Raw genomic sequence first — 25,158 nt, forward strand, 5'->3', positions numbered from 1 at the left:
TGCTTCCCTAATGTTAAATACAAATTTTGCATCAATACATGTACTTCCAATATTTTCGCCAGAAAAGATGTTTTTATCTTATTTATTCTTGCTATTCCCTATAAATATTCGCTGTGCTTAGTTCAATGTCATTCACTATTACATCAGTCTACTTTTTAATGTAATTTGCACTCATTGCATTTTTACTCTCAGTCCCATGGTTCTCAATTTGTGTGATTTTAGACATATGTTTCCTTTTCTTCTTCAAATGCCCCTATATTGCATAGTTATACTGGATGGTGAGGGAAACACTATCCCCCTTCTTGGTGCCTATCCAATCTGTTCTGGCCTTTGTGTATGTGCTTAAACCTTCATGTATGACACCCCATCACTCTATATTGTATTATAGTGTATATCCCATACCTTCGCTCTGACCCCAACTACCAGTATTCTCGCCTGTGATCACCCACAGCACTCTTCTGTTCTTTCCTTATGCAATCTGTCTTTCTTTTCAAAGCTCACTGAAAACCTGTTTAGCAAACTTTTCCCTTTTTTCCTCATCTGTACAATTGGCCAATACATGCTTTATGACCTATCCTCTTTCCAAATGCCCCATCCTTCATCGACAAAGAATGGCTACTTGTCCAACATAAAATCAACAAATCAAGGGCGATCCACTGTGTGCCCAACAAAGAATCATCCACCACCAATCCCAGAAGTAACCAACAACCCCCTTTACAATGGGAAGTGCCTTGTGTGACTCTAAACAGTGACTGAATGGGGTCTCCCCAGCTCACACATATGCAATAACTGGGAACAGCCTCCTATTCTAAACAATATATTCAAAAATAAAGTTTAACCACATGTACTTTTCCTGTCAAAATTCAACAATTTCTGCAAAATAGACACCCTTGTTTGACTTAAAAAAACAGGGGTCTAAATTACCCCAAAACTATATATTAATCCAATCCCGTGCTTCCCTCAGCACCTGGTTTCAACACTTATGCACTAATGTTTATTCAAAAAATGCTGCTTCTCAAAGCATGCTCATTTGTCAATTTACTCAAGATTTTTCAAAACTACACAACCAAATCACTAAACATGTTTCTTGTACACTTATTAGACATATTAGATTCAACCCTACTCATGTTGGTCACATTTCCATACATCCTCATTCATTTTTCTGTTTTAATTGCTTAACACATACACATGTATTTTACCATTCCTGCCATAACTAACAGCAGACGGCTCTTTTCTGTCTATAAAGCTTAGGTCACAGCTGCTTTGACTTAAAAAGCTATCTTTTTTCCAAACTCTGCGCAGCTTTGAATTCCTGCAAATATTTTTAATTACATCTTGACACCACCAGCTTCTTATCTCTTAACTTTGAACAAGAGCTTTTAATTACTCTCAGCATGGTTTTGAACATCAATCTTCATTGTGTACTGCCAGGGCTGGCTTTCTGCCAACTGCGCGCCTTGCACAAAAGTGGTCCTATCCCGGTGTAATTTTATTTTTAAAACATGTCACATATCTTATTAGATTCATTTTCCCAACCAGGAAAGGAATGTGATGCCGGATTTAGTGTCAATTTGATTTAAAACCCCTATTTATCCATTTCTTTCTAACTGCACAGTTCTCTGTCTCTAGCACAATCAATTTCTCTCACATTTTGTGTCTTATCTTTTCTTCATTTGCATGATGCGTTTAGCGGTTTTCTACTTTGCAAAGCTTTTGGGCCATGTAAGACTCTTATCTGTGTAAGTTTATATAATTTAACGCCCTAGCTGCCTGCACTCACTCGCCTCAAGGGGTGGAAAGTTAGTTATAATGTTGGCATCATTTTTATTATTTCCTCTGGGATTTTCTCCATAACATTTCAGACAGCGCATATGAGCGCGCTCATCAATGGTCTGCTCACACCTCTGCCTTTTTCACTACTTTCTGCCTATTTCTGGATTGGTGCAAATCACCTCCCCTATAATGTGATTTATTGACTTCATCTCACTTTGTACAATTCACTGTCGCTCTTCGACACCTTAATTTTAAAACATACAGATAGAAAGACAGGGTCCCTTCGCTGGTCACATGTGTAAAGGGGGACCCTCTACTTCATCAACCGCCTTGGCATCTGTGGACTCTGACACTGGACACTGGACAAAGTAGGACAGACGCACGGATGCAATTTCACAGCCATCTCTTTAATACTCTGCGCAGCTTTGAATTCCTGCAAATATTTTTAATTACATCTTGACACCGCCAGCTTCTTATCTCTTAACTTTGAACAAGAGCTTTTAATTACTCTCAGCATGGTTTTGAACATCAATCTTCATTGTGTACTGCCAGCGCTGGCTTTCTGCCAACTGCGCGCCATGCACAAAAGTGGTCCTATCGCTGTGTAATTTTATTTTTAAAACATGTCACATATCTTATTAGATTCATTTTCCCAACCAGGAAAGGAATGTGATGTCGGATTTAGTGTCAATTTGATTTAAAACCCCTATTTATCCATTTCTTTCTAGCTGCACAGTTCCCTGTCTCTAGCACAATCAATTTCTCTCACATTTTGTGTCTTATCTTTTCTTCATTTGCATGATGCGTTTAGCGGTTTTCTACTTTGCAAAGCTTTTGGGCCATGTAAGACTCTTATCTGTGTAAGTTTATATAATTTAACGCCCTAGCTGCCTGCACTCACTCGCCTCAAGGGGTGGAAAGTTAGTTATAATGTTGGCATCATTTTTATTATTTCCTCTGGGATTTTCTCCATAACATTTCAGACAGCGCATATGAGCGCGCTCATCAATGGTTTTCTCACACCTCTGCCTTTTTCACTACTTTCTGCCTATTTCTGGATTGGTGCAAATCACCTCCCCTATAATGTGATTTATTGACTTCATCTCACTTTGTACAATTCACTGTCGCTCTTCGACACCTTAATTTTAAAACATACAGATAGAAAGACAGGGTCCCTTCGCTGGTCACATGTGTAAAGGGGGACCCTCTACTTCATCAACCGCCTTGGCATCTGTGGACTCTGACACTGGACACTGGACAAAGTAGGACAGACGCACGGATGCAATTTCACAGCCATCTCTTTAATACAGGTTCAAAAACATTCTGGAAAGCACACATAGCTCCTACAATCAGCTTGCTTATATAGGCCTTGTCAGGATGATGCAATACTTCATGAAAACTCAGGATACATTTCTAAATGGTTCTATTAACTATAATATAATCCCTCCTTGTCTTTGATTGGTTGGCTTATATGTCACTCACAAAGCCCACATTAGCTCATCTTGGCAAGCTTCAAACTCAGCTAAACATAATTATACATACCTTTAACACCTACCAACAACCAGCTCGTATCTACTTCTCGAGGCCCTGCCAAATTTACCTAGCAGCACATACTGTGGGAAATCTCATGAGCTCATCTTATTTGTTGCTAGGTAACCAGCTGTTCTGTCTAATTGGTAGCTTTCCCATGCTATTATCTGATTTGCTATCAATCATACCGGCTTTTCTTGCCAAGACATTCTAAATATACCATACCAGACAGGCTTATCTCACATTGAAATGCTGCTAAAGAATATTCAATATCAGAATGATTTAGGCCTTTTAATACCTGCACCCAAGATGCCATTTTGTCTCTGGCATCCATTTTAGAAAATACCTCAGCCTGTTCAACCTAGATGTTCGGCTACCAAACGGCAAATCAATTTACTTTTGAGCATAATTCATTTTCTACCCTATATCTTTACAGATTCATGATATGTGAGTAATACTGGAGACACCCTTTACTTCCTCAGTCATTCTGACCCCAAAAATATATGTTGCCCTATATGCACTTTTTATCTTCAAAATGCACTATAATGTTGATTTATACAATACTGGAACCGTTGATCAGCCTATTATGTAATCTGTGGTCAGTTTGAGGGGGGAAGGGGACTAGTTCCTCTTATATACAGGTGTTTGGCGATGAAGGTGTCGGAACACAGAGTTTGATCATAACACGCTGCCATCGACCAGCAGTGACCGCAAGGTAAGAAGGGTGCGGGCACGGGGGTGCAGCTATTACTACATCGCACTAAACTCCCCATTGTTACGCTTACTTCCATTTCAACTCATGTCTCATTCTACACTGCCTCCACATACCTATTAGGCTTCCCCTCTCCTGGGCAGATTTACTTTGTTTGTTTGTGTCTCTGCAACTGTTTCTCTGTATTTTTCTTGCACTTGTCTGCATTTTTTCCCTTCTAGGTGAATGTTTTGGCCTCAATCACTGTTTCTGTGCATTTCTCCTGCATTTTCCGACATTTTCTTTCTCCATCTAGGTAAGTGTTCTTGCGTGTGCTTGCAGATGGCCTACTGATGTGTCCATTGGGCCTTTATCTTCTTCTCTAAGTTCTTTCTCCTTCTGTTGGTTTCCACTGGTGTACTGTAGGCCTTTTTCCTCTCTAGGGTGAGCTGAGCCTGGTTGGCTCCCACTGCTGTTTCCACTCACTGCTTGCTTGCTGCCCTTGTTTACTCATCTCTTTAGGTGCTCTGCTGTTGCCTGTTTTTTTTCCCACTGCCCCCATTCCCAAATTCCTTCCTGTGCACCTTGTGTGGCATAGCTCTGTGCAGTATGTTCTTCTCTTCTCCTTCTCTCTCCTACCCTTTCATTTTCACACCCTCTATGGTGCTCTCAATTTCCCCATCTTCTCCAATGGCTATCTCCTGTCCTATCCTACTCCTCTCACCAAGACTGAAAGGAAAAAGCTCTTGGAGGATACCTGGTCTCCAATCTAGGCCTTCCTATTGCTGACACCCATGTCAGTGCCTCCTCCAGACAGGCTCTCACCGACATACTCTTTGTCGTTCATTCTCCCAACGTATGTACCCTTCATATGGTCCCACTTCTCTTTCCTTCTCCCATTAATGGTGGCACCAGATAGGAGGTCCTCTTGACCTTCTTTCTGTCCTCCATAGTCATCAATAATGTCTATCTAAATGGTACCATTATGGTCCATAGCCTTCAGCCCAGTTTCCTACTATCTGATAGGCACCTCCCTTGCCTCATCAACTTTATTCCTCTCTTTCTACTCCTTCTACCACCTATCTGGCTCCTCTGCCACCTTCATCTTTGCCCTCTCTGGCGTCAGTGCCATCTACAACATCTCTGGCCCCTCAGCCACCTCTGTCCAACGCCTCTCTGGCTTCCATGCCATCTACTTCCTCTCTGGCTCCCTTGCCACCTCCAGCCTCCACCCCTCTGGCTTCCTTGCCATGTGCCACCTCTCTGGCTCCTATGCCGCCTACTCCTTCCTTCTCTCTGGCTCCTCTGCCACTTCCGAAGGGTACTCCGAAGGGTACTTCTCTCTCTTGTACCCCTCCCCGGAAGTCTTTCAAAAGTGGCAACCTGCTCCACGTGGCTACTCTCAACTCTCACTCTGCTGTCAAACACTCCACTGCCACCACCTTGAAGTCTTGGACCTGGATGTTCGCGCTCTTACCGAGACTTGATTCAAGGCCAGCTCTGTCATGAGTTTTAACACACCCCTCCCTGAGGGCTCCAGGATCCTCTTTAAGCCCAGGCCCAACAGGCCCGGAGGTGGAGTGGCCCTGATCTTTCCTGAGTGGATCCTTGCTTCAGTCATCCCCACTCAGACCTATTCCTCCTTTGAATGCCTGTTATGCAGGCTATCTATATCTCCCTGCCTTGGCCACCATCTACAGGCCACCTGGCCAGATCACCCTCTTCCTCTCTGAATGGGCTGACCTCTCCTCCTCTCTCCTTTCCTCTACCTCTCTGCTTCTCCTCCTTGGGGATCTCAACATCCATCTGCACTCCCCACACCCCTCCTCTGGGCTTTTATGCAACCTATGCAATGCACTTTACCTCTCTATTATACCCTCTGCTCTGACACACTCAGCCGGACACACTTTGGAAGTTCTCATCTCTTCAGACATCCCTCTTTCTAATCCTCTTAATACTCCTCTCTCCTTAACTGACCACTTCCTTCTTTATTCTTACATGAAGCTTCCTGTCCCCTTGGCAAAGCCCCAACCAGCACTTCCACCTTCCTTTGTGGTCATTTGACCTATAAAGTGAGTGTCAGTGGCCGCCTTTGCCTCCACTTTCTCTCCCTTACCGACTCCTGCGGCTGACTCCCACCCTGACACAGCCCTTTCTAACCTACGCCTTTCCATCTCTAACACGCTGGATATCCTTGCCCCTGTCATGAGGTTCCGCCTCAAGCCTGCCACCAAGTGCTATTCTTGGTACGACTCTGATCTGGCCGCACTGAAACTCAAGTGCAGAGAAGCTGAGCGGAAGTGGAGGGCATCGGGCGCACCCTCTGACAAACTGGCCTGCAGCCTGCTCCAAAGGCAATACAGATTCTCCATCTTCTCTAAGAAGAGGGTCCATATTACAGCCTGCATCCTTGCGGCCTCTATAAAGACAGCCAAACTTTTCAAAATCTGCAAGGAGCATGCCAATCCTATTGCAGTATCTACCACTTCTACACCCACCCAGGCCCACTGCACAGCTCTGGCTTCTCATTTCCCCACTAAAACCCAGGTCATCACGACCGCACTCTCCTCTTTTTCTCCTCTCTCGCCTTCTACCTCTTTCATGCCTACCTTGTCCACCCCCTCCCTTCCTTCTGTCCTCCCTCTCTTCTATAACACCTGATGATGTTTCTAGACAAGTCTGGTCTATGAAAATCTCATCCAAACAGGTTTCCCCTTGCTCCTCCAGAACCATTAAGGACACAATTGTCTCTCTCACTCCAGCCTTGGCCGATTTCTGTAATCACTCCTTTGCCACTGGTTCCTTCCCCTCTCTTCTCAAGTACTCCCTTGTGCACCCTCTACTAAAAAACCTTTCTTCCAACCCCTCCATTCCAACAAAACTATTGCCTATCTCTGTCACCCCTTTCCTGGGCAAACACATGGAGAAGTGGGCTCCCAGCTATCCCTACACCCTCAATCTGTTGGTTGTCTCCATGACCATCTGTCTGGCTTCAGAGCAGCCAGAGGCAAAGTAACTGCTCTCCAGAACACCTGTGAAGACCTGCTCGCTAACCTTCACTCCACCTCTCCCTCTGTCCTCATTGTTCTTGACCTTTCCTCTGCATTTGATACAGTCAACCATACCATCCTGATTAATCATCTCTGCGGGACCCTGGACATCACAGATCGGGCCCTGGCATGGCTGACCTCCTTCCTTTTGGATGGACCCTCCCAGGTTCAGCTTGTGTCCTTTCTCTCCACCACCTCTCGCTCCACATGTGGTGTTCTCCAGGGCTCTATCCACTCACCCTGGCTCTTCAATGTCTATTGAGCCCCTTTGGCTCTCCTGATGTCTACCTGTTGCTCTTACTTTCAGTGTTATGTGGATCACACGCAGCTCTCTTTCAGGCTACCCTCGGCCTCCGCCTCCTCCTCGCTCATCCCTGACTGTCTATCCACCATCAAGGCATGTTGCGCCTCTAACGCTCTCTACCTTAATACCAGTAAGACTGAGATCCTTCTCATTGGGACCCCTGCTCCTGCTTTTCCTCCTTCACTCGGGCTGCCCTCCTTGGGCCCTCTCACCTCACCCTCTTGTGAGGCAAAAAACATTGGGGTCATCCTTGACTCCCCTCTCTCCATCTATCCCCACATCATGGAGCTTGCTAAGAAGGCCCATTTCCAGGTGCACCTCCTCAGAGGTATTCTCCCTTTTCTCACCTTGCCCCCGCGGTTCACTGTTTCCAGAGCTCTGGTTCTCCCTAGGCTGGACTACTGCAACAGCATCTTTCTCAACCTGCCCAAATCTACTCTTCACCCTCTTTCAATTCATCCAGAACAGGACCGCAAGACTCATCCTTGGCCTCAAGCCCAGGCACTGCATCTCTACGGCCCTGAAATTCCTCCACTGGCTACATGTGGCTGAAAGGAACAAGTTCAAGACCCTCTGCATCGTCCACAAGGCTTTCTGGGGCTATCTTCAACTATCTCTTTGATATAACTTCCTTCTGGAGCCCTCTGCTCGTCTACCTCTAATTCACTGCGGTCAATGATTTCACCAAGCAGATGATGGGGGTAGACGTCTCTCATCTGCAGGTGCCTCCCTCTGGAATGGCCTCCCCGCCTCTCTATGCCTTGAGCAGGATCTCCTTAAGTTCTGGAAGCTCCTCAATACCTTCCTTTACTCTTTCTCGCTCCTTCTCTCCAGCTAACCTACCCTTTCTTCTTCATCTATCTGTGGACTGGCTGTTTGGTGTCCTCTGAGCCTTACAGGGCACCAGGCCACCCCTCACCAGTCCCCTCACGGTTGTCGCCTGGCCCACCTTTTACTGTTGTACTGTTGTCTGACTTACCTTGCACTACCTGTCTGGGTTGCTCCCTGTAGTCCCAGGTTTCCTTGCACCTAACTCAGAGCCCTGATGCTCTGGTTGCAGTTATGCCTGTACCCTCTCCCCTGCACTTCTTATTGCTCAAATGCACAATCTAGATGACACTAGGACTAGTAAGATCGTTTGTCTTGTCTTCCATTTGTTACTCCTCCCCTGCCCGGTTGTGCCTTGAAACTCTTGTGTATAGGTAAATAATAAATGAATAATCAATTAAATTAATCAATGACAGTTCTGGCAGAAAAAGGGTGCAAAGTTTACACTGAGAAGATGCAATATAGCCAGGAAGAATTCTTATATATATATGTCAGCCAATATCACAAGAAAGAAGGACATTGACACCTGAAAGAGCAGAAGTAATAATCAAAACATCCAAGCCATAGACAGTGAAAGGATTATAGCAATTTCTAGGCCTTTGTAATTATCGTTGGCCATGGATCTTTGACTACAGCACATATGTAGGCCCACTTCTAAAAGGACTCAAAGAGGCATAGCGAGAAAAAACAGTGCCATACCCTGGACAGGCGAGATGATATATGCCTTTGCTGAATTGAAGCTAGTAGTTAGCACGGCTCCTGCATTTTAGGGATCCCCAATTACAATGAAAAGTTGTTTTACTCTCCCATTCAAATGGAGTATTGATGACTGCTGTCCTTGTGCAAAAAACGACCATGGGGCACACACCACTGGCATTGTACAGTGGGATCCTAGATCCAGCAATGCAAGGTAATTTCCCATGCGAACAAGCATTAGCAGCAGCCTTGAGATTGAGCAATCTGCCAGCATAACCATGGGATGCACCGTTACATTATGTGTGCAACATGTCCTATTTGCCATACTTGAAAAGCCCAAAAGCAAGTTGACTACACAGAGAGTCTCCGGGCTTGATCTTTGTCTGAATGATCTATGTCTGAATGCCAGCAAGACTGAGAGCCTCCTCATTGGCACACCTTCACCATCCTTTCCCCCCACTCTCTGGCTGGCATCTCTTGGCCCTCCTCCTACCCCCACCTGCGAGGCTAAGAACGTCAGTGTCATCTTTGACTCCACACTTTCCTTCTCCGCCCACATCTCTGATGTCTCTAAAAAGTAAAACATCCTACTGCACCTCCTCAGAGGTACTCTGCCTTTCCTCTCCTTCCCCCAGAAGCTCATGGTCTTCCAAGCTCGGGCTTTCTCTCGGTTGGACTATTGTAACAGCCTCTTTCTAAATCTACCTGCCTATACTCTCCGCCCTCTGCAACTAATCTAGAACAAGACTGCAAGATTTGTCCTTGGCCTCAAGCCCTGGGATCGGATCTCTCCAGCTCTGAAATCTCTCCATTGGCTCCCAGTGGATGCAAAGATTACATTCAAAACCCTCTGCATTGTCCACAAGGTTTTTTGGGGCCTGGGTCCAAAATACTTTCAGCTATTCCTCTGCAAATACCTCCCCTCTCGAGCTCTTCCCTCCGCTACCGCTAATTTCCTCCGGGTACTCCTTTTTCAAAGAAATGAGCTGGAGGTAGATCTCTGTCTTTGGCTGGGGCCTGCCTCTGGAACAGCCTCACTGGCACTCTAAAACTTGAGGAGAACCATCTCTGATTCTGGAAGCACCTCAAGACCTTCCTCTTTGCTTCTGCCTTCGCTCCCGCTCTCCCCTGCTGATCTGTTTTCTCTTGGCAATGTGCACCTGGCCACCCTCTGTCCTCTGGGCCCAGGTATCTGCTTACCTTGCCACCCTCCCGCACTGACTCCGGGCCAACCCTTGCACTGAGGTCTGTAGCTGTACCCATACAGTCCACCCCTTTTTCTTCCTGCACCTATCAGACCTACCCTGTCTGCTGCCTTAAACCCAGCACTTGCCAATTGCTGGCTGCACTACCACTGTTTGTTGCCTTTATTATTTATTTATTTATTATTATTTATATGTTTCTTCTTTGCTCCACACTTTACACTTCTCCCCCCTTACATGCACTTTTCCCCTCCTCTTCTCCCATGCACTTGCGCGTTCTCAATGTCACTGGGCCTAGTAAGATTGTTGTTCCCCTCCCTTGCCTTTTCACACTCTGAAACACTTGTGTGTGAGTGTGATGGAAATAAAATATCAATATCAATAGTAAATAATGATATCTAACCCATTGGTTACAATTGTCAGGTGTCCAGTGGTGAACCCAGCTAGATATCTAGCAGAAATAGTGAAGGAAGGAGATAAGATGCACAATTGCCCTAAGTACACTTAACACTATGATGAGATTCACATGTCAAGGACAATGCCTTAGGAGGGGGGAACATTATTTTCATTGACGTGTCATCACCAATAGACATGGGAATGGGTAAAAGGCATACTGGGAAAGCAGTAGTGAAAGCAAAAATGAATGACAGGTTTGAGACAGTGGCAAGTGCGAGATTGCCATTGCATTTCGAGGCATAATCAGCAGAATTGTCAGCACTGATTTTGGCGCTCGAAACGCATGAAGATGAGGTGGTAACAGTGTATTCTGACTCTGCCTATGTGATGTTAACAGTACACACAGGACTGTCAAGTTGGAAGAGGCGTGGCTTCCTACGCGCAGACAGAATGCCAGTGAAGCATGTACCGCTATTGGACAGACTCATAAACGTACTCCAACTCCCAGCCACCATCGTCATGGTGAAGTGTGCAGCACACACAACAGGTGTGGGTTTGATATCTCGCAGCAACAATGCCACAGTAATTAGAAGCAAAAAGAGCAGCATATCTTTCAGAAACACCTGATATTGCGACTGCACCGAACAAATACACAAGTGCACGCAGCATTGTAATAAAGGAGGGTTTTAATACACTACCCATAGCACAAATTACTGAACTAAAGGGAAAGAGCACCACTAGAAGAAAAAGAGTTACGTGTCCCCCACACGTGCAATGTGGTGGCAGGACAGCACCGGGAAACCAGTTATGCTTTCAGGGCTGCTCACAGTAGCCATCGACCAATTGCACAATCCAGCACACACATTGAGAGAATGCCTTACAGTGTTGATTTCGGAAGACTGGTTCAACACATTGCAGATTTATTTGTAAACTGCTTGACGATCCAGCAGTTCACTGCTGGACACACTTTGCAAACAGTGAGAGAAGCAATAAACTGTCCTACTTACCTCCACCCACACCCTACTTACCTTTTAAGACGCTCTGTGTCCCAGTAGCGCCAGTTCCTTTTCACTTCCATGATCGGGAACTGGCGCAGCAGGGTCCTTTTCTTTTTTTTTCGGGCAGCTGCAGGGGTTTCCCCTGCTCTATATACTGTGTAGTATAGTGAATGGGGTGTTGCGGGGGACATCCCCGTATCACCCATTTTATTTTTTACAATTTTTAAAATCATTATTATTTTTTCTCAAGTGTGCTGCGGCAGAGTCCCCGGCAACCCCCGCTCACAATACTGTACAGTGTAGTGAGTGGGGTGTTGCGGGGTACACTCCTGCAGTCTTTTTTACATTTTTTTTACCTACCTACCTAAAATGCATACCACCAAATTTTTGAACTTTTGGTGTTCGAACCTTTGGTGGTATGCATTTTCAAACTTTTTGGATAGGCCGGAACTTTCGGTGCATTCATTTTGGCCTATACCGTATGTCCCCTTTCCCGATGGATCAAAGCCGGTTGATGCACACATCCGGATGCCACATGTGCTGTGAACATCATCGTATGTGAGGTATTTCCAAGGTGGGGAGTGTGCAAAGTGCTCCGGTCTGATAATGGACATTTTTATAAATTAGGTATTTGAGCACATCACCATTCTGTTGGGTATTAAGCACAAATTCTCATCCGCTTATCACCCACAATTGAACAGCATCTGTGAGAACCTCAACATCCTCCTAAAGGAGCAGATTGCCAAACTAAAAGTGATACTAAAAAAAGGTTGGCTCCATTGACTTACTTTAGCCTTTTGCGTTACACAATAAGCCTGGCTCTGACCACTGCCTAACTCCACATGAGCTGGTGACGGGATGTCATATGCACATACCCCTTGCTCCTCCTACTCAAGCTGAAACTGATGCAGAGAGTGCTGCTACTGTGTTAGGGCAAGAAATGCATAATTATTTGACAGCTATGATGGATTCCCTTAAATGTATGTGCCAACAGCTACGGGCACGAAAGGAGTGTTGAAGAAGACTGATAAAGCAAATTAACAAGTTGTTCCGGAAAAGCTGCTGAAACCACCAGTCCTGTTCCCTGGTGACAAGGTCCTATGTATATGTTTTTCTAGACAATGGCATGAACCACGTTTTGAGGGACCATATATAGATGAGGCACTGAAAGCAGTTAAAATACAAGAAAAGCGTTGCTTTTTACACCACAGTGATGTCGAACTATACAAAGGAGAGACACCCCTACCTGCCAACCCTGACTGTGAAGGTGAAGAAGAGGAGAGAAAAGTCCACTCAAGATCCATGACGAGAAGCAATCGGCAACAAGAAGAGTAAACACATTGGTTCTTTTATAGACACATAGACACTTCAGCAAACATTAAGTTTGATAAAGAGGAATAACAAATGCTTCACTATAGCAATCATATTTTTTTATTGTTTTGTCTTTTTTGATGTACACTTATTCCTTTTTAGGAGCTTGGAACATAGCCTTTGCCGTATTGTTGTTTAATACAAATGCATACCTTGGCCCTCATTACAACCCAGGCGTTAAGGGGTTAACGGCACCGTAAAAGGTGGCGGCGCCGTTAAACCCTTAACGCCTGGTTACGAGGTCCCATTGCGGGTGGCACTTTAACGGCTGCTTTTAGCAGGCGTTAAAAAACCAACCCGCAAAGGGACCTTGGTGCTAAGTACGGTGCCGCAATTTGCGGCACCGTACTTAGCGCCTTCCCCATTCCCATTGAGCCCTATGGGGCAAAAATGGGAATGGGGAAGGGCCATGGCGGCATGGGGAATTACCCCCCGCCAACCTCGGAATGGGGCGGTAGTTCCCCATTCCGCCATAGTGGAGTCAGTAAGTTACCGGCATGGACCATGGCGCTATTTGCAGCATGGTCCAACGCCTGGGTCGTAATGAGGGCCCTTGTTTTTTTAAAGATACCAGGCTCATTTTAAGTATGCCGGTCCAGAAACAACAGTGCCAGTAAGCTTACTACGAGTCTGCCTGCTGGAGCCGCTGTGCCGGACAGGGCAGACCATGCCAGACACAGCGGCCATGGTAGGCAGACCGGCACAAAATAATGGTGCCGGTGCTTCCATGGTTCCCATGTCCCATGGAGTCCTATAGGACTCCATGGGAATGGGGACTTACAATTTACTGGTGCCTGACTTTTCAGAATGCCAGGGTTGTAATACCCTGATGTTTCTGGCAGGTCAGGCACCAGTAAATATTTACGTGTCCAGCGGCAACCTGCACACTAGTACCGGCACGGTTACTGCCGGACTCAAGATGAGCCCTACTGTCTTTCAATGTTAGCACGATTTGTTCTGTGAACATTTGCTCCTTGAAGAAACTAAAAAGAACATCCTTATGATGGAAAGAATGGGACTGTTTAATGCTATTACATATTCACTTTAAGCATTTAGAAGGATTAACACATCTAGTTATCTGCAAAAGATGGACACGTTCGCCATAATGCTTATAGCAAAACATTTTACATTTTGAAGCGTTTATTTTGTTATTCTTATGGCGCTGAGAGAATTGGTCCTTTACAATGTAGCCAGACCAGTGTACTGAACTATCAATACTGTCACAATGACAAGTGAAATGGCAACAAATTAATTCCCTATAGGTAGCACACAGATGAAAAGAAGTGTGATGTATGACTCTGGACATCTGAGTATATATATATATTACTGAATCTGCCCATGTAGCTGTCAGGAAACGCCCAAACCCATATGGCAGGCTGCCTTTCTGCACCCAGACTGGGCTATGTCATCACGTCATCAGCGAGACACGGAAGCTGCAGGGTAAAGCTTCCTCACAGTTGCCGGGCGACGCTCCATAACCATTGCGTTCACCCGGCAAGGCTGCTGTTCTTTCGTTTGTTTTCCTTGCTCCTGTTCGTCCTGACTTCCCGGCTTCTTGGACCATCTTGTCTTCGTTACGGATTTGCATGCTGGTATCCCGCCCTTCTGATTAGACGCTTGGCTCCCCTGTCCCCTGTATTGCCTTCCCGGACTGCTGAACACTGGCTGCCCTGTACTGGATATTCTGTCTCTCCTGTGATTTTACTTCCGGCGCATGGTGCCTGTTCTTTTCAGCCCGTACTCTCTAAATTCCACGAGCTGACACTGATACCCCTTTTCTTCACGCAGCGCACTGCTGGCGTAACGATAGCTTCCATCCTGGGAGCACGAACTTACGGTGTCCTGGTTTTCACCGCTGCATGCTAACTGTTAGACTCTGTATTCTCATCACGCCCATCTCAGCTCACGTACTTTGGCTCTCACTTCCACCAGTCACACAAAACTTCACCCTAGGTTATCATGCCCAGACCATTTTCGTCATCACATCTTGGTCCTGGAATCTACCACCTACTGCTCAATGGATTCAATATTGTTTTTTGCTGGACGCCTCTGCATTGGATTGGACTTTGGAAATTGTGGCTCTCTTCTGTGGATTTTTGTTGAACTTGTGACTTTTTCTTCACCTACGGATTATACCTGGACTACTCTCACCATCTCTGGGACATGTTGAGGATTGACATTGACTTTGATTGCTTTAGTTGCACCCGCGTTCCGCCCGGGTCAGGTCTTTTTCACCCTGCATCACATCTGAAGAATCCTGCACTACAAAGAGTGTTCTTGTCATGCCATTCAAGGCCAGATCCACACTTATAAGTGGCATGTTCTTGACATGCCACTTACGGATCACAGGTAAGAGTTGGGGAGTGAGTTGTGGGGAAAGCAATAGCATCTGTTTTGTATATATCGTGACCAGTGTACCTTTGTGTTTTTTCCCACTTTAGCTCTGTTGCTGCCTGGCCTTTTCACCTGAGTCCCTGGTCTGATAGGTTGTTTTGTATCCTGCACACCGCGGTCTCTGGGGGAAAGTATCTCCCTGAAGAGACCCCTGGCATTTTCAGACATCAGGGATATGACGTGGGAACCGGTTCCTGACAGTAGCTAATAATTTTTGGTACCAGCATATGAGCAAGGTGGGGAGAGAAACGAGTGATGAGAGCTGTTATGTGGGTTCACTCATCCCCTATGAGCACTTCCAGGATATACGTAGTTACGGAGATACCAGAAAATAGAGCACATTCCCTAACGCACCTAGCACTTTGCACGACTAGGGGCAATTCCAAGGAAAATGGACTACCTTGCGATGGATGTCAAAAAAGACGTTTATGAAGATAGCTACATAAAAACAAAAGCTATAATGGATGATCCTTGGAGAAAAGAATAGGGAGATGCAATATATATTAGAAGGCCTGAATAAAAGAGAAGTTAGAGTAACAGACCGTAAGCTATTACAGTGCATAAATGCTGCAGAAAGATATATGCCTGGGATACCTGGGTCTTGGGATCGACCCTAATTATTAATATATGGACAAGCACTTATGACAGTACCAGTAGAGGTGGTGCATACTGCAAATAATATATGGCTCAAAGAATGGACTGAATATTCCAACTTATTCACTTGGGTAGATGATTAAGCAGGTCCGCTACCCATAGCTATACAATGATGTCACATTCTGTTTTAAGAATACTGGCCCGGTGAAGGTGGGAGAAAATAAGGGGTGCAAATGTATTTCTAAGGTGCCCAGAAAGAAAATAGGCACCGCTGTTTTAATTTCCCCCGAAAGGAAGCACACCTAACAAATAAAAGGTCTCTCACCCTAAAACGCAGAAAGAGGGAAACTTATTTTTTGGCCAATTCTGTATAGGCCTATCACAATATACCAGATGAGCCTAAGTTGTTCAGCAAGACGGCAATGTTCTTTTCATCAGTATTTATTCCTGGGCTACAGACATCTATGAATACAATGTGGTTGCAAATAACAAGATGGGAGTTCTTGCAATCAATAAATGCAGCCGTGAAACGCTTTAATGCCATAAGGGAAGAGTTGAGGGCAGTAAGGTATGTTCTCGATCTCATAACGGCCATGGAGGGGGTGTGCATGCATAAATTGTACCTTCTTGCTGCACATATATATCTGCTTCACAATGCGGAAAATTGAACCCTTTCAGAAGCCACAGCCACCTTAACAGAATTGCACACAAAAATGGTGGAGGAGGTGGAGGAGATTGAAAATGATGACTGGTTCCATTACCTGTTCTCCTGGATACCCTGTTGGGTAGCTGGCTAATGCATTCAAAATACTAATAGCCATAGTAGTATTCATACTACTGGCTTTCTGTGTTCTAAGAATAGCAATAAAGTGTTGCAAAAAGGCTGCCAAAGGGGCAGTTGGAATGGAAATAGTAATAAACTTGAATGCTCATACAAATGAGTATACCCAGACAGATTACCTTCCTTGTGCCCAGGCATTGGAAAGTACTATCCCACCTGCAGGATCAATGTTGACTTATGCTCAGGATCCTCATAATTACACTGAGCATGGGGTATGGGGTATATTGTGATTCCAATGGGGAATACTGCTATATGACATGGATCGTGGATGAACATATCAGACGTACCGGCACCCTGAGGGAGGTGACAAAAGTATGAATACCCCAAGAGTACTTTACGGGGGAGAGCAAGAAAGATGGTGTGGTTGAGGACTCGACCAGAGGGGCAATGTTGAGAGGCAGACAAGTATGTCATCCATTGCTACTGCCCTGTCTCCCAGGCCCAAAATCACACAGGAGAGATGATTTACTCACTAAGGCAACCGTACCACCCATATCCCTACAGGTACAGCAGAAGGTGGACACAATTTAAGCTGAAGACAGCATAAGTAAAACTAAGCTAACCTTGCAACATTACATGTGTATGCATTAGACACGAAGCAAATAAGCACTCACCATGAAGAATCTGCAAACTAGGTCAAATATGCATTTATACATGTAGAATATTAACATGACATCCATAAAGACATGAAGAATACTAATACAAGCAATGTATAAGCTGAATGCAACAAGAACAACCCGTGAATATAGCTCACTAATATAGAAACGCAATAGTAATGGGCATACATCTTTTTCAAAATGGAAGCCAGAGCACGCTTTCAAGTTAGTAAAAGGCCTCAAGACTTCACAAGAATTTAAGATGATTACATCACAGAAATAAAGATCCATGCAGAGCTCAGGCAGTAGCTATTAATCAGAGTCAAGGTTACTGAGAAATTAGGGAGGGTCAAAACGCTGCAGAAAAGGCACAAGATAACAGTTCCCAGGACATACCAATGCTCCCCATCTAATTCAAGTTTGGAAGAGCACAACCAACTATTGTGATCCAGGGGCAAGCAAATCATAAATCTAAGAATACCCCATAATGAATAACTCAAGAGTGTCCCCAGTGGTAAAAGGAACCATAACACTCACACTAGTATTAGCTCAAATCTGAATAAATGCACAATGAAATAATTCCAAAGGCGGTCTTATCACACGTGACCCATAATTGAAGAGCACTGTCTATTCATTAGCACAAACACAGATAGGATCGTATCCAGTGATTTCTTTGAAAACCTTTACAGAGAGACATTAATGAATACAGAATTTTAAATTAAATATATATGGGGAGTTGGGTAAGGGGTAAAAACAGATGGGTAGTGTGTTGGGGTGGGATTAAAAATATAGGGAAACAGGGGACTTGTGGGCGACCCCCCCAAATTAAAAGAAAATCTGTGATTTTTTCGGTGTTATAGTTTCGGTAAAAAATGCTTCTCTGCAAGAGTTTCAAATAAATCACATAGAACCAGATAGGACACTTGCCTCACTCCTCACGCATATTCACAGAAACGAGGCACCACACAAGGCCAACTACAAATTACTCTGGCTCATGGCCTAGTAATAAGGGGTGGTATTTTCTTCACTTGAAAGGAAAGCAGTACATGGACCTCTCTCCCCCTACTCCTGCCTGGCTCATGTCTTGATGACCAGTCAGTTGCCCAAGGTTGGTCAGTATGGAGTCAACCAATCAAAATCCCCAATGTTAGGCCGCCCAGTACGTTTTAGGCTAACCAATAAAATGTTGTAGAAATGATGTCTTTTTACTGTTATCAATCTAGAGGTGGACTCAGGAAGAGCCATCAGATTGTTGTCACCCAGTCAGAAGTTGAATCCTTATAGAATGCATATGTTGTCAATCCCCCTAACCAATCCCCTCAGCCTGTAGGTTTTGCTACTGTATGATGCTAATTATGATGAAGGATTGAGAGTTTCAGGATGTGTATGCTTGCATGCTGGCCATACTTTATTTGGATGTTAATAAAGCAGAGTTTTGCCTTTCACTTTGTCTATTTCCGTTAATGAGTCCAGCTTTTCTCGCTCCTGATCCTCTGTGTAATTTTGGGGTTTTCCCAGGGCATTTTAACAATCTATAGCACAACAAATGCAAATCCCTGAATATGAAATGTCGTGCATGATATAAAGTGCAAAGTGCTTTAGAGCATGCTGCTCAAACACCATACACCTTATCCTAGATCCAATAAAGTAACAAGTGTTATAAAGTGTGTAGTGCTGGAAATACCAAAATGCACGTTTTCAGAAGATTCACAAGAAAAAGTCTATCTACAATTAATTCACAAAAGTGCTATATGCATAATTTTAAAGCGAACACACATCAAATGTGTGTAGAATAACACTAAAATCTTTAATGCTAAAGGCAGCAAATATTGATAAAATAATTACATCTATTCCTCTAAAATTAAATGTGAATGCCATTTGAGAATCACATGGACATTTTATATTTTATTTTGATACGGTTTAAATAAAACCTTACACAAAGAATAATATAACTCATACAACACATACCATCTAAAAAAAAGAAAAATTAGTTGTTTCATCCATTGCACAGGTAACCTTCCTAATAAAAATGGCCCAGAGCAACTATCAGGGACACATTCTCACCCCACATGAATCTGGACCAAAACAATTATTTTGAGGAACAAAAATCACATGATATTAGACAGACATGATGTTGAACATTCTGTTTTAAGATGCAATAAAGTGCTGAGTGCTTGGACCTAAATAATTAGAACCCCGCAGATATGAATATAGCTGAAGAACAATGCTTGATAGCATCCTCCAGAAGTCAAAATCAAAGTGCAAATTGCAATAAAGTTCACTTGGAATTGATGTCTGCAAATGTGAATATTTTCAAGCAACAAAGCATACTGGCAACCTACTGTAATGGCTACCAAAGATGTGAGGACACATACAAAGTACCCTTAATGCAAAAAAAGTGGGAAATAAGAAATCAAACATAAAAAAGTGCGAGAACAGCAGCTGCACTCAAAAATATCCATAACCACGGTACAGCCTGTGGCTCATTCAAATACAATAAAATACAATTAGAGTGGTGATACATAATATGTATTGCATGAAGAGAGCATATTGCAGTACCACATGGATTATATTGATAAAGAAATAATGGACAATAAGTGCCCAGAAATGTATAAAGTTCTTCATCAATATTGTGTCCCCTCAGAGTTTTGGTTTTAAAATTTAAAATCATTTTGGCCTCAAGATGGCTTAGTGCCCTATCACCACTTCTGCGATGCATAGGGACGTGCAGAAGGCCAAAGTAACTGAATCCATCCAACTTTCCATTATGGAATTCATGTCAATGCTTTGCATTGGATATGTAAAATCAGCATTTTTGATTGCACAGATATGTTGGAGTGTGCACAGTTTTTTTTTTAATTTACAGATACAACTGCCAATATACCACTTCTTGTATGCACATGATAAAATATACACCACATATTCTGCATTGGCACCAACTCTTGTGATCAATGGTTAGCTTACTTCCCAAGACAGGATGGGTGTAGCTCTCACATGTAATGGCATAAGTACCAGCTTTACATTTAGTACACTTAAAAAGCCAGAAACCATGTTGGTTAACCAAGCAGAACCAATGCCACCATTCTGCTTAGGTTGTAGATAACTAGATACTAGTTAGTCTTTAAGTGAGGGTGCCTTGCAGTAAGTAATTTGAGGCTTGCTGGGCAGAATCGATGGCAGGTTCTTACCTGCCAAAGCTTCTGTATTATTTTACATATGCTTTGCGTTTCAGCAACAAAAGTGTGAATCAATCTAGCCTCACTGATTTCACTTTGTGCACTGTTTTCTTCAGATTTCATTTTCAATAACGTTCTTAGTACACCTACAGCTGTGAAAATTTCCTGCTTTTCTTCCAATTTCCTTATTAAAATCCCTGATATTGGAACAATGAAGATTACGCCTGCTATCTGCAAAGGGAGTATTAATTCTATTAAAGACTAGGAGGAAAGTATTATGCTTCAACTTCTAATTATTACTACTCCTCAGCAGTTTCAATAAAAACATACAAACTCTGAAAAGTGTCCAACATAACATTTCTTTTCAAACACTACAAATCCCAAAGTCTCTGTAGTCCATCCCAGCTATGACACATATCAGGTCTTTGGGCTCCTCCTCTCTTTTACATGCTCTGAACTGCCTCTTTAACTTTAGAACTAAGTCCACCAACAGTGCGCAGACTTCTCAATTTGTCAACTGCCGTGTCGCTGATCGTTCAGCGTCCTGTTCCTCATCTTGAATCTCAATGGGAAATGCCTTTGTCCTCAGTTATTCTTCTGTTCTTCCCCTAAGGAACATACAACGAAGAAATTCAGGGTGGTGTCCATGTAGTGTCATAATCCATACATATCACATTATTAACAATACATGATAGGGTGGGAATTTAATGCTCGCCTCCTAGTCTTTAATAGAATTATTACTCCCTGTGCAGATAGCAGGGGTAATCTTCATTCTATGACAAGACTGGAGGTGAGCATTATGCTTGTTCAAAGCTTCCCCCAATACTGTAGCAGCTAGACTCTCAGTTGGCTTAAAGTAAAACTCTGTAAATGTACGATTACTAGCCCAATTTGCTGCTACCATGATATCTCTTAGGGATACTCCTGTCGTAAAGGCTCTCGAAGCCATTGCTCCCATTACTGAGTGTGCCCCGTGCATACTTAAATCAATACCTGCTGCTAGCATTATCTCTTGACCCACCTCACTATGGTGGCTGTCGTCACTGCGTGGAAAGGCTTTCTACGCGCTATTAGCAATTGATAGGTCCCAGCTGACATGTAATCTGCTGTCCTACTCTCATATTCTTTGATGCATCCCGCTACACACCATTTGGCATTGTTCGGGAAATAAGGATAATTAACCGTATTGGTCCCTGTTTTAGTCCTCTTAGCTATTGAAAAGGTCACTCCTTCTGGCCCAAAGGATCTGCTATTAATCCCAAGCGCTCTGACATCTGATAAATATATCTATTTGTCAGCCAACTTTCTAATAAACGCAGTACTATCGTCACGTCCCATACTGTATTGTACCTCGGCTCTGGTGGCGCTTTGAATGGGGCCCCTCTAACGAGCCTCACTACCGCTGGATGTGCTCCTGCTGGAGCTCCCTCAATTGGCAGATCACCTGCCAAAATCGTAAATCCATACACTCCTATGGTACGAAACGCTCTTCTGTCTTGCAACAATTGTGGTAGGAAATTCAATATGACCACTACAGGGGTTGAAATGGGATGAAGAATTTGGCCTTTGCACCAACTTGTCCACTTGGCCGAAACCACGTCGTAGCTCCTCCTAATGGATGGAGCCCAGGATTCTTCAATAATCTGTGCAGCCTGTGCCGAAACGCCTGGCAGCACCCAGCGTCTCCTGATATCCTGCACGCGAGGAGCATGAGAATCCCTCTCACTCTCAGAGGATGACACAACCCAGCTGGGTCCGTGAGCAGTTGGTCTCCCCAGGAAGCACCCTCTGCAAATCCGTTGCTATTCCATCAATGTCGGGAACCACACCTGTGACTTTCAGTGGCGCTACTAAAATTTACTATGCTCTCTCCCTCCGACACTTTGCTAGAACTTTGCTCAGCATCACAAAGGGAGGAAATGCGTAGTGCGGTCCTCCCGACCACTCCTGTAGGAATGCATCTGTCCCTCGAGCATCCGGGTCTAGCCTCCAGCTGAAGTACTCTTTCGTCTGGGCATTGAGATAAGACGCAAAGAGGTCCATATGTACCGGACCCCACCTCGCATTCAGCCTCTGAAACACTGCTGGATCTAGTCTTCAGTCACTGGAGTCTGTCAGGTATCGTGAGTTGCAGTCAGCCACTACACTCAGGGCCCCGGGCAGGTATTCTGCTGTCACTGACATTCCTGACTGGAGGCAAAAGTGCCAAAAGTCCTTCACCAGTTCTGCAAGTAACTTGGACTTCGTCCCTCCTAGATGATTTATGTAGCGCACTGCCGAAATATTGTCAATTTTCTGCAGGACACACGACTTCACTTTCACTCTCATGAATTGCCTTGATCGCAAATGAGCCTGCCAGGAGTTCTAGGCAGTTTATATGTAGGCGAAGCTCCTCTCTGCTCTCTTTTCTGCCCGTTTCCAGATCTCTGCATCAGGCTCCCCAGGGTATGCAGTGATAAAACCGCGGCAAAAATGGCGCCAGTGAAAAAATTGCAGTAAAAATGCTGTGGTTTGACCCGTTTAAGGTGTTAAAGTGGTGGTTGCGGAGGTGTCCCCCGCTCCCCTTAAATGGTATAATGGGTCCAGGGATTGTGGGGGTGTTCCCTGCATCCTTTACATGGATTGCAGCGGCAAAACCACAGCCTTTTTGCAGCAATATTTTGTGTCCACAGCTATTTTTTCCGCGATTTTAACACATGGAACCCTCCCCAGCCTATGCGACTGGCGTCTGATTCTATGATCTGGCCGGTCTCCGAAGATAGCACGCTCATTCCAAGCGTCCATATTCTTCAACCACCATTCCAGCTCCATGACAGACTCCTGATCTAACGGAACTTGCTGATGATATCTCAAGCCTTGCTGCAAGTCTTTTATTTTTAGCTTCTGTAGGGCTCGGCAGTGTAAAGGACCTGGAAATATGGCCTGAATAGAGGCTGCTAATAACCCCACAATCCTTGCCAGGACTCTGAGGGAGATCAGCTGCTTGCTTAAACAGGCTCTGATTTCCCTCTTGATGTTCCTTATCTTCTGGGCTGGCAGCTCCAATGTGGCTTTCCTGGTGTCTAGTATGAATCCTAGGAAATCTAGTCTCTGTGCTGGCGTGGTGTCTGATTTCTCCACGTTTACTATGAACCCTAGGGATGATAGCAGATCCTGAACCCAACTTGTCTGGTAAACTAGAGCATCTCGGTCCTCCGCCAGGAGTAAGAGATCGTCCAGGTATATAATCGATCTGATCCCTTTCTCTCGAATCGCTGCTGTGACTGGTTTAATCAGTTGATGAAATCCCAGGGCGCAGACTCAAGACCAAAGGGCATCGTCCTGAATTGCCAGAGCTGCCCGTTCCAGTGAAAAGCTAGGAACGTCTTGTAATCCTCATGCACTGGAATTGTCAGATAGGTATCCTTCAAGTTCAGTCTCGTCAGCCAATCTCCTTCTCTCACGGAGTCTCTGAGCTGATGAATACCTTTCATCTTGAAAACGCGGTATACGATCCACCCGTTCAATTGTTTTAGATTTATAACTGGACAAACCTTCTCTTTTCTCTGCATTAGAAACATGTTGCTGACAAATCTGGGTTGTGTTGTGCACTTCTCTATGGCCTTTTGCCACGCTAGCTGGGCTAACTCGCAATCTAGGCATTCTTGCTCTGCTCGAGCTAAGTGCTGCTGGTGCGGCCAGTTTATCTGCACTGGTGGTTCTATGAACTCTATCGGCAGACCTCGGACGGTTTGCAATATCCAGGCATCACTGGAAAGCATGCGTCAATTCTTCCAAAACATACGTGTTCTCTCCCCAACAGGAGGATAATCTATTACTCTCACCTGGTGTAAAACCTTGGCCACGGCCGGTACCTCTTCCTCTGCATCCCCTGGGGAAGCGTCCCCTGGCTGGGAAGAAAGTATCCTGCTGTTTGCTCTCTCAGTATTGTGCTCTGGGATTAGGGGCATTAGGGACCCTTCTTTCTCCATTCCGACCGGCCGCAGGACCCCTGAAGCGGCTGGTCCAGGCAAAAATTCTGTTAGGAAATATTTTCCGTATGGAGGCCTGTGCTTTTTCTAGGGATGTATATGTGCCGACGAACCGGACCATTTCCTTCCCAAAAGTCTCTCCAAAAAGGAGGCCCTGTACCGCTTCTCAGGCTTCATATGATGCGAGGTCGCTCAGTTTCAGGTCAAACTTAAGCAGCAACCCTCTCCTTCTCTCTAAGGCTATGGAGCAATTGGCGTTGACAGCTCCTCCGTGATCTACCAATCCCCTCGCGAGAATCTTTACTGGTCTTAGACACAAAGGTTAACATTTTTGGGTCTAGTTCAGGGGTCTCTGCTACCTTCCCCGGGAGGTCTGGGCGTGGTCATTCTGCGCGCAGGTGTTGCCGCACTTCTTTATCGAGGGCCTTCCGCAATCTCAATGTCATGTACTTACTGTGCGACTCTGGGGGATGGCTGCTAGGGTTCCGGGTGCTGTCCTGGGCAAACATGTCGTCCTGCTCCTCCTCGAGGTGCTTCTCCTTGTGGGCTTTCTTCCCCCCACTGGGTTTAGCCCATTCCTCCTCTGTTACTTCCTCCTGCGAGGAAAGGTCTCTCTCTGCTGGCTCCTCTTCCGAGCCTGGGTCATCCTGCATTATCATCCCCAGGAGTGGGGGTCATAAGGTCTGGCACTGCCTCACATTGCAAATAAGCTTCCTTCAGCTTAGCGAAAACATTGGCTCCCTCTGG

Source organism: Ambystoma mexicanum, chromosome 5q, assembly GCF_040938575.1.
Source record: "Ambystoma mexicanum isolate Mex_15411 chromosome 5q, UKY_AmexF1_1, whole genome shotgun sequence".
NCBI lineage: Eukaryota > Metazoa > Chordata > Amphibia > Caudata > Ambystomatidae > Ambystoma > Ambystoma mexicanum.